General features: G+C 40.2%; 1 protein-coding gene across 1 annotated transcript in view; it reads right to left on the reverse strand.

The window, feature by feature from the left end:
• Positions 1-20,939, reverse strand: part of gng12b (guanine nucleotide binding protein (G protein), gamma 12b) — a 30,119-nt gene that overhangs the window by 6,362 nt on the left and 2,818 nt on the right. The window contains exon 2 of the mRNA XM_062423997.1: positions 16,576-16,639. The gene's annotated coding sequence lies outside the window, so the exon portion shown is untranslated. The remainder of the gene's footprint in view (positions 1-16,575; positions 16,640-20,939) is intronic.

A 20,939-nucleotide genomic window follows, 5' to 3' on the forward strand; every position in this document is an offset into this window, starting at 1 on the left:
AAATATATTTTAAGCCATTGCCTAATTGCAGGATAATTTTATCTTTGAATCAAGACCTCGGCCACTTAATGCACGAGTGAACACAGTTCTCATTCCAGTAAAACAAACACAAACAAGCTGAGAAAGTCGTCGCTGCAGGATGTCTGATACTATGCGGACTGAGCCTTTAAGATCCTTCTAGCCAAAAGAATGTCTGCAATGCCTTCAGCTGTCTGCATCCAGCATGTGTACTTATGTGCGGTGAATGTAAACATGTGGCACACTGAAAGCATTGATAAAAATACATTTTGAAGTCTTACAGCAGAACCCATTGCTTTGATGTGGCGGTGGGCGCTTTGCACAGGTGGGCTCCCACAGTGCCAACGGAGAGGTTCCGCAGAGTTTATGACAGCAAGTTTTGCCCTGTGGTGTGTAATTCAACACACTTCTTAGATCTGCCGCCTGAACAAATACACTAATAACTCACTTACATCAGATTAAAATTAGCAGTCGAGAGCACTTAATGTGCTTAAGTGTGTTGATTGAAGGAACAACGCTCACGTAGATTGCACGTGTGACATTGCACAAATTTCTTTTTACGTCACAATGAGGCAAATGTATGCAAAGTCAAATATAAAGTAGGTAAACTGCTGTTGCTTCAATACACCCTGTTCCATTGTTAAGCATCACACCTGGCACAACTCTTAACATAGGAAAACAAAAATGTGAGCGTAGGCCTGTCACGATAAGTTGGACGATATATTGTCTGATTCCGTAAAAAACCGGAGTATATGTTGCGGCCTATTTTGGGGGGTGTCATGCTGGGAAAAACGCTTTTCTATGAAAGGCTGGTTTATTAGAATGAACCATCAGTGCTGTCGCTGTGTGTAAATATTGCAACCAAGTCACTGTAAGTCTCACCAAGCTCCCTGTCTTCAGACTCTGTGTCAGTCACAGAGTCAAACAAAGCATCATCCTCTGTTCCATTCAGTGGAAAAACAACAAAGTTAGTGAATTTTTTATTCTTCAGATCTGTCCTCATACTGTGTCTTTTTTCCACAGCTCAATAAAAGCTGCTCATCTGTTCACTTTTGCATATCGCGCTTCAACATCTGCTGCTGTCTCGAACTATAGTGTCCCAAAATACTTATGATCAACACACTGCATCAACACTCAGCAGTGAACCCGTCTGCTTTCATTTTTTTTTTTTATTAGCATTAACGAGTCATCAATATCTATTTTCATTACCTGCCGAAACAGCTGGAGCACGCAGCGTGCTTGACACCACTGTTTATAGGTCATACTCGTGGAGGCTCATATCGTTATCTTTATAGTTATAGTTATTGTTCTTAGTGTGGACGGCCCACTCTCTGTGTATTTTACTGGTGAATAGGACGCACCGGTCCGGGACAGAGTTATTTACCTTTAATTCCATATAAGCGGTTCAGCTCGCTTCTACAGTCTCCACTCAGGACGTACACAGTGAGGAATGGAGTACACTACTCGCTTAGCCAATGTGACATGATTAGCTTCTTAGCTGCTAATGTGAAGTGTGGCAAAATTTAGGTCTAAAAAATGATCAAGGTCATGTCCATCTATCATACTTATTGTACGAAAGGTTGATGACGTAATTATTGTGACCGGCTTATGTCAGTGACTCATTACTAAGGCTGCCACAGTTATTCTTTAAATCATCCATTCATCTGTCAATCATTTTTATCAGCCTTTAATACAATACAATACAGAAAAATTGTCACATGTATCAATTGTCTACAATATTTTTTTATTTGGAATTTGTTGTGTATTAGTTTGATAAAAAAAGGCTCAACTCAAAGTCCACTTAATAATCTTTTCTAGTGTTTTTAACCAAATCTTTATCAGCAGGGGGAGCTTGCTCAGTTGTCATCACTCCACTTACTGTAAGTATGTAGTCAATTAATTAACTGATTAATAAACCAGTCACTTCAGCGCTAGCCTTTACACTTACAACATTAAGAGTAATAAAAGACAAATACAGTGAACGATTAGTCAGCTGATTAATGATGGTCATTAACATTAAATTAATCAGCAAATTGTACTTTTTCCTGCTTCCTGGTGCCAGATTCTCAAATATGAACTTTTCCTGCTTTTGCTGTTTTATATTATTCTAAATTGGATATTTTTTCAGTTTTTTGATTTTTTTCTTCTTGTCTTGTCTTGTCATATTTGGCTCTGTGAACTATTTTCTGACATTTAAATGATTACTAAGATTATTAATTGATTAACCTCCTGTCCATACAGTCTGTTAAGGGATCCCTTCCTCCCTTTCAGGTGTGAAAGTTGGAGGACAATATCCACAGACATTTATTCCAAGTCAAAATCAATTCTCAACTTCCCACTATATTTGCCTATGAAGCCTCATATTTGCTTTGGCTTAACTTTAGAATCCATTTATGCACAGAACAAAGACTGTGGATGTGATAGTGAAAATAAGTGTAACTTGCAGACTCAGATATTAAATGCGATAAACTATGAACTGGTTTCCACAGTTATCTCACCACCAGTGAAAACAGAAACTTCAAGAACTCGCTGGATTTATGTTATTACTATTAAAAGACGATATAAACAATCCAAGGTGCAGTTTGTTCACAGATTACACCCTGGTGTAATTCAGTAGCTGATAAACAGAAGGCAGACTGAGCGCTGCAGCCTAAATGATTAGTTATCAGCTGTCCACTTCCAAAAAAATGCAGGGGCCATGGGACAGTGAGCAGCTCCATTATCTGTCCGGTACACTGCTAAACTGCCTGGCAACAACCACCGGCAGGCTCCGCAGTCTGCTCCTGGGCCCGGGATCTGTGGCTGCCCTCTACAATAAGCTCTGAGGCTTAGGCACATTTGAGAGGCAAGTTAACAATGCAGACATGCTATCAGTATTGTGCCACACTCAACGACTGCTATTTGGGCCATTGTGTGGGACAGAGGCACCAGGACAGAAGTCCAGAGCTTTTTACAAGTTTAACTGCGCCCTCATGAGCGCTAATCTCAGACAGCCTGATGCTATCTGGGAGCCAGACTGTCCAGTGAGGCGTGCAGAGGAAAGAGACAGGCCTCCCCAAAAAGAAACAAACACACAATGTCTCCTCTAACTCTTGGTGGAGACAAACGTGTGTGACTAACGTGGTAACACTCCAATCTGTGCTGGGACATCATCGATCACATGCTTTGATGGTGACAAGATTCAGGCGTTGTGGGTGATGCCCAAAAAAAAGCTTTGAAGACCTGCTGTGTGAAGTCGACTGACAGAAAAAAAAAAGAAAAAAAAAGAAAAGGCACAAGGCGTTGGTGTTTGCGCTGAAGTCTAAAACAGGAGATGAAGGTTCCAAACCACTGAGTCACAGGCTGTGAGTGTCTCTATTGCTACTCCACCGTATATCATTCCATTGAGCTGTGTGCCGGCATGCAAACACCTTTGCCGGGAGCGAGGTCACCTGTAGGACAACAGATACTAGTCCAGTTTCTGTCATTCTGTCCTTTTTCTTCCCACCTGGGCCCCACGTGCAGAAAAACAGGTTCCTCTCAATGTGTGTACTGTATGTGTGTGTTTCCCCCTCACACACCCTGCAGACGGTCCTAGCCGTTTTAAAAAGTTCAAAGCTCTGAGTAATGTGCGTCTGATTTCCTGCGAAATAACTTCATCTACAGGCCTTCATACACACCCTGCAGAGAGGTAGAGTGAATAACATCCATGGATTAGAGCTCTCTTTGAAGTTATGGGCGACTCTCCTTTCATGCGTTTGGAAGTCAATAGTGAAAGACAAGCAGCTAGAAAGCTTTGAACCAGGTGCTGCGCTCCTTTACTACACATCATCATTATCATCATCATCATGCATGCATGTGCTGCTTTGATTGTTTTCCAGAAAAGAAAAAAAGCAGTCATTTGTAATGGGAAGACATTGCTTTGATTTGACACACGTGTACAAGCAGGAGTGAAAAGACTGGCACATAGGAAACGCTCCACCATGTCTGGAGCTAAATCTGGACGCCCAGATGCAACGCAGTGTGCCACCAGCTGCTTCTATTAATACAGAAAACGCTGTCGTGCAGATGAATGCGGGTGGGGGGGTTCTCATGCAAACCTGTTGCATGCAGAACAGGGAAGGACTGTTCACCAGAGAGAAGCTCTTTACATTGATGCTTTGCATACTCTTACACATGCAATCCTCTTCGAACGAGGATTATGGCTTGACAATGTTTTTTTCTAAATACTCACGGGTAAATTTGTTGTTGTTTTTTCTTTGTCCTGCCGCAGTGGATTTTTCCAGGGAATTTCCTGGTTCCATTTTTATTGTTTTTGCCAGATGTATCTTGTTGACGGATCAGTCTTACGCCTAAAGTGTGTATAACCACCACCTGCATGCGCTCTACAATAACACAATTAACGCTCCGAGCAATGGCTCGGCTCCAAAACGTCCGAGCGTTAAATCATATTATCATATATCAAGTCATTGTGTGCAGAAACATGACTCAGCAGCATATTTCCTTTTGGTTCCTTTTGGTTCCTTACAGGATATGGACACAAATATGGTAATATATCAACCTCAGTACACATTGTGCGCTTCCAATGTTTGTTCACAACTCGTGTGTAAGGGGTTAGCAAGGACACAAATCATGAAGTTCGTCACCTTTGGACATTCACAAACCAAACAAATAATTATCTAGGAGGAGACTACAGTACAGTTTATGAAGGAATTAAGTCTGATAAGTCTTGCAACCTTTAGTTATTAAAAGGTCTATTTTATGTTTCACCATAAATTTGTAAAGATTTGAGACTACTCCTTTGGGTCTGCTTCTGGATTAAAGCCTGTGCAGCGGAGTGTAACCGACCCAAAATTGTAATAAAAAAAGGGAAAATTAGGAAGACCGAAATTATATTTAAGGTCTTTGAACGTAAGTAGACCATTTTGTCCCCAAATATCTTTCAAAGTGAGGACACCCTTTCTGCTCCTCTCATTAAAAGTGGGCGGCCAACCACAAGACAGTCATGGGTATTAAATATTGGAATATCCAAGTGCCATTTACTGTTGCTTTTAAGTTACTGGCGTACAAACCGCGATACTATAAGACAGTTATTAATAATGGTAATGGACCTAAACCTAACTGGCAAATTTCAAAGGGAGGTTGGTATACAAATTTTTAGAAAGGTCATACAGTAACTGGCATGCAAAACTTAATGTATTTTTTCAGGCGGTAGATTTAAGCAGTGTGTTGAAATACAGTTTGAGACGAGTGGGTGGGAGGGTCTGCAGTTATTTCCAGTCTTTTTCCAGACTGTATTATCTTCAGTTAGATATTGAAACACCTAGTAACACTCTGCTGTCATCACTACATAATCCTCTGAAGACGAGACTGTCTCGACTCCTGCGAAAGGGCGCGCGGGGCTGTAAGAAAGAGGCCTGAGGGCACGGTTGAGTGTAACAGTTAATGAACCCTTAGTCAACCCTGTCTGCTCCCTGATCCGACGCTGGGTGAACCGTCATGCCGCCTGTCTTCGCCTTATCTTGCTGTACACAGTCACTCAAACGCAAAACAGACAAAACAAATGGCACCAGGAGAAGAGAGCTCGAGAGCGGCTTTTTGTATTTTCGGCATCAGGAGGTGAAAAAATTGCAAATTTGTTGAATACAGTGAAATATCCCACAACTGTTAGTGCATGGATCTGCATGTGTGCGTCTGTGAATTTGTGAATGTCTGCGTGCAAGGTGGCCCTGGCTGTTATTTCCTGCCAAGTGGGAGACATAAAAGCAGCGAGATTTTTATGCTGTTGATATCACTTCAACAATGCACCAAACTGTCTCCACCCTATCATGGGAGAAAAACTCCCACCACCACAACAACAACAAAAACCCCTGCTCTCAGCAGTTGACTGCATTTGTTGAAAATCCCCCAAGGAGGGAAAAGTGAGCAGGATGAGAAAAAAGGAAAAAAAAAAAATGAGCCCACTCTCTCCCACCAATACTTCCTGGAGCCCGAGGCAGTCCTGGATCTGCCTGGGTCTCCCCGACAACTGAGCTTTGTCTAGACAGAAACCAACGCTATGCTCACCGGATAGGAATTCAGTAAACCCACAGCCCCTCATTCTCACACCACCTTTAGCCTGCCGCTCTCACATGGCACCAAACAACCAAGTCACAGCTCTCATTGTTACAATAATCCAGCATTTCCCTCCAACCGAATGCACCACCCCGCCACTTGGGACAATAATAACAGTCAAAGTATCCCATTGTGAAAATTGGTACATTTTGCTAAACAGGGTGCCCTTTTCAACTATGTGGGAATGTAAAACAAGCTGCAGAAAGAATTCCTCTCATTCCACCACCAACACACGCCAATCACGTTCTGCTTGCTTTCCATCAAGCTTTAAAACCAGTAAAATGAGATGCAAACAGTGCTGTGTGAAGGGCATAGGAGAATTGACGCCAGCATGCTTTTTTGACACGGTCCGTTGCTTAAGCATAAACATTGGCAACTACACTCCCCCCCCCCCCACCTCCCAAACACACACACACACACCCAGTCCTTCCAGGCTTACCGTTATATATAAAACCAGCTGACATTTTCATGCCATTCCTTCAAGTGCTCTCACCTTTTCCCCACTTCCCCACACCCACGTGCTTCACTAACGGATGCACACACACAAGCATGCATGCACACGCACACACATCAATCATTTTACATGCTATGGTTCCTTTGTGTTCTTTCTTTTTATTTGATTTGTTTAGGGACAGCAGGTTTGTTAGACAAGTTTTCCTACAATTCTGCCACTTTCATATTAAAATAATTCCTATAATACCGTTGTCCATGAAACTATTTAGTATCATTTCATTGATTTAATTTTGACAGCAAAGAAAGCTGAAACATAAACATTACTGTTTATGCAGGGCCAGAGCCAAGAGATTGCCAAGTGACGGTCAAGCACCAAGGTCCCCCCAATCCATCCAACCCCCCCCCCCCTCCCTCAGAAAATTACAATGTGCCAGTTATATTTTCTGCACATCAAATTTATCATCCCAAAAGATCTAAATGCTGTTTTCATGTAGAAAATAGTCTACAGTTGCAAATTTGTGACGGCTGCATTGAGTGAAGCATAACGTTCGCTCAGAAACAGCAATGAAGTCACGCTCCTATTGGCCAACCGGACTTTGCTTTACAATCACTGGCTCATTCATAACTGCTTAGCTACTGACATTTCATCATATTCATGCAAATGTAAAGCACAGACGTTATAATCTGGCACTAAATCCTATCATTCTATTGATGCTCATGCCAATGCTGTTCAGTCCATGCTTCCTGTTTTAGATTATCTTATTAACGAGTGAGTGAGTGAGTGATTCCCGCTGCGCTGTCCACCCTGCTGCTGCTGCTGCTGCTGCTGCTGCTGCCCACTATCGGCATTCTGAGGATTCATGGTCAGCTGGTTCTCAAACAGCTGTTAGTTCAGATGCCAAGACAGAAGCCATGAATCCTTTTTGTTTTTTCTGCCAGGCAACGTATGTATGCCGACTACGCCGAGATCTAAGCCAAGTATCTGCCTCTGAGCTGCTTGGGCCTATCGGCATTTATGACATCCGCATGCTTTGTTGTTGTGTTTGGCTCAGTTTACTTAAACATTAGGTTCATGTGGCACATGAGTTCATTTCTTGTGGTGTTGTGCGGTATGTACTCAATGTCAAATATGATTACTCCTGTGCGGACTGAATTGGTTTAGAGCATATTTTCCTCCGGTGGTTGCTTTCCATTAGCTCACATATGCTATGTTGCTAAGGACTAGACAATATTTGGTTTATGGTAAAGCCTAACTGTTGTTGAGGTCATTTTTGAATCTAACACTTAAACTACTGTTCTTTGCTAATTTGGCTAGCTTTAAAAGGAAAGGAGATTTCTCTTGCATCTGAAAGCAACATGCATGCATCTATATATTCAAGTACATTTCAGTTGTAGAATATTTTCCTTGTATCGAGATACCATGAATATGTTCATCTCATATTACATCTCAGATGATAAAACTTTTACTAGCATTAAAGGGATACTTCAACATGCTGGTCGCATAGATTTATGAGCAGCTCAGTTGTTTTGGCCGTTCTAATGCACACCCTGCCAATACCCATTAAGCAGGGATCAGTCCTTTTGTTTAGAAGGATCATCTTACTCAGCAAAACCCTCATAGCTGCTTGGATTCTTTGAGATGTATGTATGCTGTTTAACCCGTTGCTATGAATGGTCAATACCTTGACATAAGTGTCTCTGACTGAAATTAAACATAGCATGGAAGTCATATTCATGTAGGTGTACAAGCGCAGACTTTATATCACTATCACTCTGTTGATAACACCCGAGCTCCTCCTTGTGTGGTATTTCATATTGTTGATTTTAACTTAGATTAACGTTTGTGTGTGTTTACATGAGAGATTTGTTCTCTAACAGAATCCTTGTTGTGGTTCAAATTTCTTCGAGAGCCCTCTCAAAGAGCAGAAAAACCTCTTCTGCTAAAAACAGTCACTATAAATGGTCATTCCTGGACGAAAGTTGAACAGAAATTGCATTATATATATACGAATTCTTAAATAGTTATGTAACCTAAATGACAACAAAACATACTTTCTCACTCACCACTAGTGGTATGTACTGTAGCCACGACGACACTTCTATGTTGGTATGAAACAGAGGCAGATATTACTAAAAAACTGCCAAAATAGAAACATCTGCATGCCTAGATACCACGAGAGGTGAGTGAGAAAATGTGTTTTTTAACCTTTGCAAATGAGTTCAGCTGTAAACTGCTGCAAAAAAAAAACTTTTAGCATGCAAACACTGTTGACAGAATCAACAAAATAGGACACTGAATAAGTGGTCTTGTGGTTTCTGTAGTTGAAGAGGTTGATCTAATCAGGTCATGCCCAGCACTGAGTGAAGGTGGTGGTCGGTGATAGGGAGGCTTCTTCAGGCCTGCACCTGACTGCTTATCATCACAAACAAAAGACAGTGAAAGAGTGAAAGAGAGAGAGAGAGAGAGACAGAATAAAGGGAGGGCTGGGAAAAAAACACAGCCTTCTGACCTCAGTAACAGGAATGATTCTCCCACCTCCCCCTTCTCCTTCCTGTGAACTTTGGAGCACCCCAGAGCTGAGTGAGCACTAAACTACACATAATGAGCAGCCGTGGGGGAGGCAGAGAGGAGAGGGCAATGTGCGTAAGAACTGCTGGGGTGGACACCGTGTCCAAAGTGTCCTTTTAGGGAGGCTCCACAAGTGATTGAAGCTTTTGTCTCATGACATCTTCTTGTCTGGAAGCCACCTGATTGTAACTCTGCAGTCTTAACACATTAGTAATCTGCCCCTTTGGCCCCTTACATGTTATTGTCAGAGAGTGTGTATACGCTGTGAGCAGGGAGATTCAGAGCAGGTATTATTTAACTGAGAAAGAATCCCAACCATGCACCTCACCTAGCCCTGCACAAGGGTCATTGCAGCCAAAGTGCACATTTTAACAGGAAGCACACAGGAAAATGTTTTATGTGCTTTCCTGTTGTCATTGAATGCAACACTTGGTTTTTGGACAGGTTTTCAGACATTTTGCTTGGACTGCAAGTTCAACTCTGAACACATGCATGTACATTTGTGCATCAAAAAAGCCAATGGAGGATCCAGGGCTGCAACTAATGATTATTTTCATTATCAATCCATCATTTGGTCTATATACTATCAGAAAAAAGAGAAAAATGCATGTCACAAGAGCAAACTAACATATTAAAAGTCACTATTTACCAAATGCTACCCAACTTAAATATATTCAGTTTGCAGGAAAAAGCATCACACTTGAGAAGCTGGTACACATTCACTTTTGTCCTTTTTTGTTTTAAAATGATTTTAAACAATAACTCAATCAAAACAATGGAGTACTGGTTTGACCTGTATGAGAGTGCACATATATAACTCATAAATTACTTTGTTTGAGAAATGTCTCTGCAAAGCAAAAGTGGAATATCACATGCAACACATTGCAAAATCAATAGTCCTTCATTGAAGTATGTCCATTTCATGCTACATAATACTTGTATTTACATGTAATTCTTAGTCCACTATATTGATTTGGCATCTACAGTTAATTATTACTTTACAGATCAAGATTATAGATACAAAACATGTGATGACCTTATAAAACATGATGCATTTTTATAGATTAAAAATGCATGAATATATATATATATATAATTAGCAGTGATAGTAATGAATAGAGCCATTCTAGCTAAGAAGTTATTTCACTTAGTGTTAGTACATGCATACAGTACATGTTGCACTGTGGTATTTTTACCTGCAGATCTAGTATCTTTTCCAGTAAACAGAAAATGAAAGTTTCTCAAGCGGGAGGGCAAAGACCTCTCATCTTATGACGAGCTAGAGAGCAGAGAGTTCATCAGACTCTACATAACAGCACAACTCCTACTTGAAGCTTTAACATTTGTGCACAAAATTGCAACATTTGTGAAACTCTGCAAAAAATGAGCAACGAGCAGATGGAGAATCTGACTTTCACGACCTTCACGTGTATGTTCAGTCTACGTCAATGTGCAAGGGAATAATTCCTCCATTAACAGGGCGTGACATTGCGGGTGCAAGAGCCGACTGTTTGTCCTCTTTGGTGGAGTCATCCGTTCACATAGGCACCAACACGTTCCCGGAAAAAAAGAGCATATATTTAACACCAAGGAATGCTGCAAGACATATACGCATTAATTACACTTCAATGGCTTGCATGCATCCGCATACCAACTGGTACAACCCATGAAATCCAGTCACATGATTTCACAAATTTGATGTTGAGCTTGTTCGTCTCTCATGTTCAGCTGGTTTCTCAAGTGCCACGTGTGTGCTGACCTGCTGTGTCATTGTCTGTGGAGGTAACTCTCCACAGCTTTTTTCTCCTGAGAGCACACCAGAACATGGTTTGACAATGAAAGGTAAACAGAAAGCTTTTGAATACACATCATCACGTTGCAGTCAATCATTGACACGAGTGAGAGCGTTTATGCTGCCATGAGGTCACGAAGACCTAGAAGAGTCTGCTCCTAAAAAAAAGGTCAGAGACATGTCGTTCAATGCGACATTAAGCTGCTTATTATCCAATGTGAACAACTCGTCTTCCCCCCAAACCGAAGCTCTGCATCACCTCAGACGACAATGACCTATATTATGTGATATTCAAACCTGGTCTGGTGCAGAGAGTTCAAATGATGACTGAGCCTTTTTCAGTCATGCATTTTGGAGCATTATAATGCTGTATTCATTCAAAGCACCGACCAGGATCTCACAGGGAAAATATGTGAGGGCCGGTTGCAGCGGTTTGTTTTCAGAACAGTGTAACTCCAATGGAACGCGGGTGCAATGCCGAGCAGCATACCACCCTGTTTGGCCCCTAATGAACATCAATCAAAGGCGCATTTTTACAGCAGTACAGACCACCAGCTATACACTCGCAAGGCAATGCAATTAAAAGCATCTTATTTCTGGACTGGAAAATATTTCCTTTGCCACTGTCTGGTGGAGGAAAATGTTTTAGAGAAAAAATAATAATCAAAGCAGGAAGAAGCAGCTTGTAGAAAAGAATCCCAGGCATGTAACCAGTGGCTGGGGCAGATTTTTACTGGGCAGGGTGACATCCCGACTGCTGTTTGGTCTTCCTCTCTTAACTGCCAGACTCTTATGTTTGTTAACTGGAGACCAACATTCCCTGGACGGCTCCTGCAGCAAAGATCAGGGTGGCTGGAATTCTTGGAGACACGTGGCATGGGAGCATCTCAAAGTGGACACAGCAGCACACGAAACAGATAAAGCAAGCTGTGTGGACTGTTTATTGTCAGAGCCCTGCGGTCATGATTAGAGGGTTAACAGCAGACAGACTGTATACAGAAGCACTTTCCTAGCAAAGGTGCTCTTTGCACCAGCAAGAAAAAATAAGAACTGAAACTAGTCGAAGAATCTACAGCCATGTTAGCGGCTCTGTGAACATGCATGATTTTAAGCAGGTAATATTTGATGTTTCACTGTCTTAATTTAGCATGTTAGCATGTTGACATTTGCTAGTTAGTGTTAAAAGCAAAGTTTAGCTGAGGATGAAGGGAATGTCACTAGTTTCGGTCACAATAAAATGAATGTATGTTTGGTCTCACACTAAAGTATAATAACATAATGATATAATGAAGGCGCTGGATGAAAAGTCAGGGATCACCAGTGATTACATGCATTTCTGCACCAATTTCAGGACAATGCATCAAATAGTTTGAAACATTTCACTCAAAACCACCAAATGTCAACTTCAAGATGGCAATAGAGAGAAATTCAGGGGAACACCAAAGTAACTACGATACATCCTCTGGAGAACATGAATGTCTCTACAAAATTTCAGGACAATCCATCAAATAGTTTGAAACATTTCACTCAGAACTTCAAATGTCAACCTCAAGGTGGTGCTAGAGGGAAATTCAGAGGAATACCAAAGTGACTACGATAAGTCCCCTGGGGAAGATGACTGTCTCTACAAAATTTCATGACAAACCATCCAATAGTTTTTGAGATATTTGGACGAAATTAGTGGACCTGTACACCAAAATCTGACATCAGCACCCCTGTAGAGCCACACCGCTATCGGAGGCTAAAATAACCTTTGTTGCAATATCCTCCACAGGCAGAGGTGAAGTCAGCACCTGGCAGGCAATTGTGTGAAAACTCTACCCATGGAAACAGGATCTGCAGTGACCCAGTTGTTGAGTGGGTTGTGCTGATAATATGTCACAAGGGGACACCATGGAGAGGAGGGGGGACATGGTAATTACACATCTCAAACTGCAGCAATAATTCATTCACGCTCATGGTTTTGTGTAGTCTCGATGCTGGCCAGGACAGACCTGTGTTTTTTTTTGTTCTGTTCCCACGAAACATCACAGGAAAACGTTCTTTTGCTAAGACACTACATTTATTATATTAATGCATGTGTGCTTCACATTGTAAATATTGTTCCAGGTGAAAAAAGTTGAATTCAGTAACTGAAGGAGCCTCATCTGCACACGTGTGATACTTTCTGTGCCCTGTGGCAAAAAAATTGATGAGGCTGTTTGTCCTACTTCAAAGCCAACATGTGTCTGCATTATAGCTGTGCAGATAGGACAGATAATCTCAAGTGGTATCTGCATGCATCCAGGGCACTTAGAGGCCACCCGGTGCACAACGATCCTGGCTTCAATTCCCAGATGCAGAGGTGCCTGTGCATAAATAACATTAAGGATGTAAATCCGTGGAAGTCAAAGATTTATTTTTACAAGCAACATGGACCACATCGTAGTTCCTGTGAACAGAAGCAAGCTGCCAAATCATATCACGTGTGAGAACAGGAGGTCTTGAATGCATCCAGTTCTGTCTTTAGCAGATCAAACAGGTTTTTTCTTTTGCTTACATGGAAAAAATTGGAGTGTGACATATGGGGTGAGAGGGAAATAAACAGTTTCACGTGCTGGCATATGAGTTATTTCCATCAATCTAGACATATGGGTGCAGATGGAACATGCACCCACCCAAAAAAAAAGAAGAAAAAAAAAAACAGCTTTCTGGTCATGAATGCAATACATCAGAACCGGTGATCAAGTGAGTATTAACCACATTACTTCCTGCACAGGGAAGAGCCACTCCCGCCTCTGCCCATAGCTAACCAACATGAGTAGGAGTGTGTATGTGTGTGTGTGATGGGAAAAGTGGGAGGGAGAGTTAAGGAGGGGAGAATTGTTCAGGAAGCGGACGTAGTGCAACCGAGCAGAAGGGAGGAAGATGCCCATATATGAGCAGACGCTTATGAAACAGGATGGAAGGCATGCCTGAGGAGGCCTAGGATCTCCCATGGGTGCCACAATAATGCAGTAAATGTGTACACACAGTACACAAACATACACACCCAGCCACTCAAAAGATTAAGTTGCACTGAGCACAAATCTTCATTCAACCTGATATATCCATCATACCTGAAACCCTGCTGTTATGCAATGATCAGAACAGTGCAGTCAGGTGATGGCAGCATCGATTCTTGGTCATGAAATAGATGCTACTGACCCTGCAGGATCAGTGTCGAACCATGTTTCTGTTTGTGCAAGCTGCTCAGAATAACACGAGGCCCCGCACGCTCACAACAACAGCCTCTGTTTAACACTTGCATCTCGCCTGTGTCACTTTTTCTTTCTCACATTTAATTACAAATGTTGGAAATGGAAAGATTTGTCTCAAACAAATTACATTTCGAAAAAAATACCATCTGACCTACACACATTATAATTCTTGCTCCTGCAATGTTGTTAGGTAACTATTCTACTAATGACACTATATTTTACTTTATCCATATGATCTTATTTTGACATGAGTCTATGTTTTTTCACTGGGTGTAATTCCTCAACTTATAAATCTCTTTTTTACCCTTTTAGAAATATGTTGTATTGTATTGTTCTCATGAGCAGAATATCTCCTGTGTGAAGGACTGCATGTTATTTATTAATCTACATATGTGCAGTTCTTTAAGATGCTATAATGTAGTGATGAACTAGTGTGCTTTATATATTCATACAGAAATGTGCAGACTTACTGTGTATGTAACAGTATGCAACTATGTTCTTGTGTGGGTTGTGCTATGATGTTCAAGAGATGGAGATAGTAGACTGCCAAATGCTGCCATCATGTGGAGAAAATGTATTATTACAGAAGACAAAATTGTGGCTCTCGGAAGACTGATACCATCCTCAAACCGTTCTAAAGATAAAACTACAATTTCTGTTGTGCAGATATTATTCTGTTCTCTGTAGGAGTGAGTAGGTCCGATGTTTCTGATAAGCAGGTTTTTGCATCTGCTGCATGGCTTATGAGCACAGATTGATGGTAATGTGGTGAAAAGTTATGATGAAATCCAGGTGAAAGCTTCTGCAAAAATCAGCCTTCAGTGCAAGAAAATACATCAGAATGTAAAAATAATGATCATCTCATAAATAACTATATGATTAACAGGAGAGGAAAGCAAAAAGAACAATTCTGCTTCACTAAAATGTTGAGCTTCTTCAGATTTAATACCTTTTTTGTTCTAAGTTACAACCTAATTTTACGTCTTACGACAAACAAAAAAAATACACTCTTTTATTGAACTAGTGTAGACATTGCTTTTTTTTTTTTTTAAAGGGATCACTGACTGATCTAATGTATCTTTAATGCTGCAATTCACATCTAGGGCTGTCACGATAATTACTTTTATTGGACGATATATTGTCTCAGAAATGATCGCGATACGATATTATTGTCATTTGAAGATCATTTTATACCACTGATATAATGAAAATATAATAGCATACTAATTCAAAGGGGGATGGGGGGTTGGGTTGGAGAGTGCTACACTTCTGTAAAAACACAGACTGCCATTATGTTTGGGGACATAGTTATTTACCTTTAATTCTTCTACGGTCTCTACTCAGGACGTACACAGTGAGGAATGGAGGACACTACTCACTTAGCCAATGTGACATTAATAGCCTCTTAGCTGCTAATGTGAAGTGTGGCAATATTGAGGTCTAAAAAATGATCATGTCATGTCCATGTATCATACGAAAAGTCCATCTATAGACATGATGATGTTGATAATTATGTTATTGTATGATAAGTCGATAATTATTGTGACAGGCCTAATCACATCAGAACTTAAACAACAGAATCTATAGACTCCTGTAGACCTAAGAATCTAGATCTAATAACAATACAAACTCCATGTACTCCAGCTAATTAGTAATCTGTTTCCAAGCGTTGGGTGACTCACAAGAAACAGATTTAAAAACCAATAGTCAAAATCAAAACAACAGAGGCAGAGGAATCCTTTTAGTCTCTTCGCTCCGACAACACTAGAGCCTACATTTCCCATGATCCCATACCAGCCAGACCCATATTTTCATCAGACATTCCCTGCCTGCTAAATTCCCTCATATTTCATATTCCAAACCCCACATCTCCAGTTCATAACGCAGGCTTTCTGTTAAAAATGTTCCGTCTCAGATCCCATGTCAAAGAGACCCTGATGACATCATCGGGGTTATTTTCTCAAACTTGACCAAACTCCTCCAGAGCCACAGAAAACAACTAAACTGACCTTTATGTGTAAAATTTGGGAAGTACTTAAAACAGTCACAATCTACCAAAGCTACAAATTTCTCATTTAAAATAAGAAGGAAAACGAATACGTTGTTTACCTGCCAAAGTGAGTTATAAAAGTAACAAATGAACCAGTAAAATGCACGTTCAATTTCCTGCTTGCTGCCATGAACAACAGCAATGCGAATTCTAATGTGACCACTGGAGGGCAGCACCTCCCAATCAGTTAACAAAGTCTGACCTGAGATATGAAAGACTTATGGGTGTGATTAATAATGCATTGACTGGTGAAGCAGTGTTTGCAACATGATCCTTCTCACAATTACAGTAAAGGCTGCGGGACGCTATAATGGCACCAGCTGACTCCAATGGGAGCCAGTCTGCAGACAGAGTCACTGACCTGTGTGGGAAGAGATGTCAAGGAGCATGTACCAAGGTCTCCAGTCTGTGTGACCAGCATAAATCTGGAAAGGAAAGCAAAGGAAATGTGTTGGAATTACACCAAAAAGTCTAAAATTCAAATGGGGTTTCAACACAAGGGAGTCAGATTTTCCAGTAAGCACAGAGATTGGAAGGGTGGTGCATGTGGGGGGAAATAGAGATCTATTAATGATCACAACATTCAAGACATTTTTTTCTTGAACCTCATCAGAAACACCAACATAATATTTCCAAATATAGAAAATGCTTTACGCAGTAGTCTTCCAGCGGAGGGCAAACAAAAGCCTCCACGTTTCAGCTCCCACAGTGTGATGAATACCAGGGCAGTGCCACCACTTTCCCTGTCATTTAGTGGGAAATGTGGAGCACTGGCAGACCAGTTCTGTTGTGGGTGGAGGAACTCGGGACTTTTGCTCCATTTGCATTCATTACCACATTCCAGTGAAACCAGTTTGATGGTCAGTCCTTTAGTCTGAGAACTCTGTGTGTCTGTACACTTTCAGTCAGGGCAACAAGAGGAGGCAGGACTAGCTGGCGTCAGCTGGAGAGCAGACAGTCACATATACTGGTTCCTTACTGTCTACTGTGTGTGCACTCACTTTCAGCATTTCAACACTTTCATTTCTTCCTCATCCAAAGGCCTAATCTATCATAAACACTTTATATCAATACTGTATAAAAGAGATGTGTTTCTGTGTGATGTTATATGTGGCTGTCTTAACTGTGGATGTAGCTGCTGTAAACCAAGCAATTTCCTGTCAAGGATCAATAAAAACATCCAGCAGACATGGAGCAAAATATGTTCTCATTTGGAGTTGTCCATCTGATGAATGAAAGACCATTATCTACTCTGTTTTTAGTTCTGATTTGCTCTCCTACCAACTCCTGAAGAAAACATCTGTCTACTTAGCTGCTAAATGTGCCATCATGTTCAGCAGCTAGTCGCTATATTGCTGAGCGGGTGGTGTACAGTGAGTTTTTGAGCATGCTTTTTTGCTGTAAACTGCTGCTTGCTGCTGATGACAGCAGTAAGACTGAACCAAAACAGTGAACTTGTGAACTGTGAAACCAAAGAACAATGAGCTAAAAGATGTTACATGCTCAACAGAAGAGGTAGGACCTGCACAGTCTGCTGATAATTATCTGTGAGTTACATTAAACATAAGTTAAAAACACAGGAACCTGCTGTCACTTCTTTCATGCTTATTAAAAAGATTGGTCTCAATTTCTTTTTTTATTCATAATTTTTTTCTTAGTTTTTGCTCTAATTCCTTTTCTTTATGTTGTTCTTGTTCTACACTTGTCTGCTTGTCAATCAACTATGAAGCACTTTGAACTACATTAACCTGTATGAAAGCTGCTATATAAATAAAGTTTGATTGATTGAAGGCTTTTTACTTTACTGGTATTCACCTCCGTGTTTTATAATGCTGCAAAAGGTTTTTTTTAAACAGGCGTATGTCATTGAACTGTGATCAGATACAAAGCTGTCACTGTCTGAGCCACGCTGGCCAGAAAACGTCTGAATGAGTAAGAGTTTTTGAATACTTTCTGTCAGTTTGAAAGAAAAGGAAGTGTGCTAGTAGGGACAGAGAAGAACTCTATTATAAAGTTACAGTAAACAATTGATTGAATTACTGCTTGTGTGCATGTGTGTGTGAAAATATGGAAGTTAACTATGTGCAGTACTGGGAAAGAGGAGACACACTGGTTTTGAAAATGAAATACATTTTCATCCTAAAATCTAGCAGCACACAGAATGAGTGTAGTCATCAGTCTGTTAAACCAACACTGAGAGGACTGTTATTGTACAACGCTCAGACCAAACATGTTTTATTACCCGCTGTGTTCCAGTTGCTAAGCAACCCCTGACTTCCTTGTCTAGTTTATAATTTACCATACTGTCCAGTACCACTGCAGTGTGGTGGAGGCTTGTTTTGTGTTTCAAGTTAGTACGAACATGTTAATGTAGCATAACAGAATGAAGAATATGTCATTATTATAAAGCTTTATACAAGTATTTATAAATCTGTGCTTAGCTAAAGACTCACTACCTTCATCAAGGTCCTCTAAGGTAACAAACACATGCTGGGACTATATCCTGTTCTACTTCCACATCATATTATGAGTTACATCATGAGTTATTATTAGTTATTATTATTTCAATCACTTGTGTATTTATTTATTGAAATCTAGTTTTACTTTATTTACTTTATTAAATTGGACATAAATGCATATTCATTGATGTTTAATGTTGTGCAGCCACAGTTGGATCAGCTTTCATTCAATGCTGCATAAAAGGCTTCTTCCTAATGTTAAACTTCTATATCTTATTGAAATATATTAAACAGGAACATATATATATCTGTGGCATAGAAGTTAATAAATTCTTACTTTTAGATTTGGAGCATTTGCCATTGTAGTTAGGGTGATATAAAAAACGGCTAAGACAAGTAATAGTAAGTAAGTAATAACAAGTAGTTATAGTAGTGATGTGTTTGATGGGTCAGCCTGAATTAAAACATACTAAGAGACACAGTGCATCCCATCCAACTAATTAAAACATCCCTGCACACGTCACCTTTTGGGAGGCGAGATGGGAGAGAAGATAATTAAATTTAATAACAATGGCTTTGTTAGGAGACTCTCTCTCCCCCGGGGCGCTTCACGGATGCACCACAGAGACCTGCAGTGTTTGACTTTGTGTAATTGTGTCAGTTGAGCTTCATGTTGTCATGCCTATAATTATCCCACTGCGGCAACATGACAAGTGGCACAATGTCAGTGAGATCATTCACAGGTCGACCTCGCCGGTGACCAAATGTGCACCCTGTCACTCTGAAGAGACATCCTGCTTCAGAGGAGGGCAGAGAGAGAGAGAGAGAGAGAACAGTGAGACAGCAGAAACAGGTTCTATCAGTGATGGAGCTTCCTGTTTGATCTAATGAAAAGTTATCCATAAAACAAAAGAGATATTTACTTCAAATTCATAAGCAACCAAAATGTGTCCAGCATTGCTCTCTTGATTCAGACGGCGATGTATGTGGCTCACATTCATACTTGCTACCTCATTACAGAGTGCTTAAAATCACAGTCACATGACCCAAAAAGGGCTGACAGTAAGAGCTTTAACTTATGAATTAGCCTTCAGCATGTGAATGCATGTGTAGCTTCACTAGTCACACAGACATGGACAGCCATGAAAGCTTAATTTCATCTGTGCTACTACCAGGTTGCCACGGCAACACAGTATTTGGACTACTTCACATCAGCATCACCCACCCTAGTCAAACACATCTTTGCTTTTATTCCCAAAAACTATGGGAATACCTTCTCCCTATGTGCTAAATACACTTAGTATAGTATAGTGCGAGACTCTAATATATATGTATCTATAATTAACCATTCTATTGTACTTCAAACAATTTCAGTGTTTAAAGATAGTTTATCTAGTCTCCATCTACACAGGAAATGTAACAGAATGTAATATAAGGGCATAAGGCAGGTAACACAGTCCTAATATATGTACATTTATATACACACACACTAGCATTCTTGTTATGATCATGTTTTTGCAGTATTCTTTCTGACACTATAAACAATCTGGATTTTTTTTTTTTTTTTTTTAACCCAGAATATTATTTTTGTCCTCATGCAGAGCTTCATCATTGTCTTTTTTAAGAAGATGCTACAACTTAAATGACAGCAGTTACACTTGAATTTAAAAGGCAGTAACAGCTGCTTGCTTCTTGAGTGACCATCAACTCAACTTGGTTACTATGGCAATAATGTATTGCTTTTAAACTTATAAGACAAACCATCTGCAACAGATACCATACTCTTAAAATAAAAAAATATATATACTCTTAATTGGCAGAGTTGCTTCAATGCTGATGTATTTCAGTCAGTACTGCTAAAAACACCAATGTGTGTGAATCATTTCTAAACATATCTGAGCAGATAGTAACAGTAAAAGTTATGATACTGCAATATTATATTATCATGTATGTACAGTTTGGTCTGTGGTTTCCATCATTCGTGTGGCATTTTAAACTTTATTAATGTCTCCTTGTGACCTAAAGCCACAATATATTTAATTTTGGCTTTTTTCCATTAGATATGATTTAAATGATTAATCACTTATCAATTTATGGCAATTCATTTTCTGTCAAGCCACTAAGCAATTCAGCAAAGAATCATTTCAGGACTTTGCTATAATCTGTCTTTATACTGCAGAGCAAAGTCTGTTAACATCATGCTGACAAAGACTAAAGTGAAACAAGTTGCTTCCATCCAGCAGTGTTTACATTTAACAGATGAATA

Source organism: Scomber scombrus, chromosome 8 (genome assembly GCF_963691925.1).
Source record: "Scomber scombrus chromosome 8, fScoSco1.1, whole genome shotgun sequence".
Classification (NCBI taxonomy): Eukaryota; Metazoa; Chordata; class Actinopteri; order Scombriformes; family Scombridae; genus Scomber; species Scomber scombrus.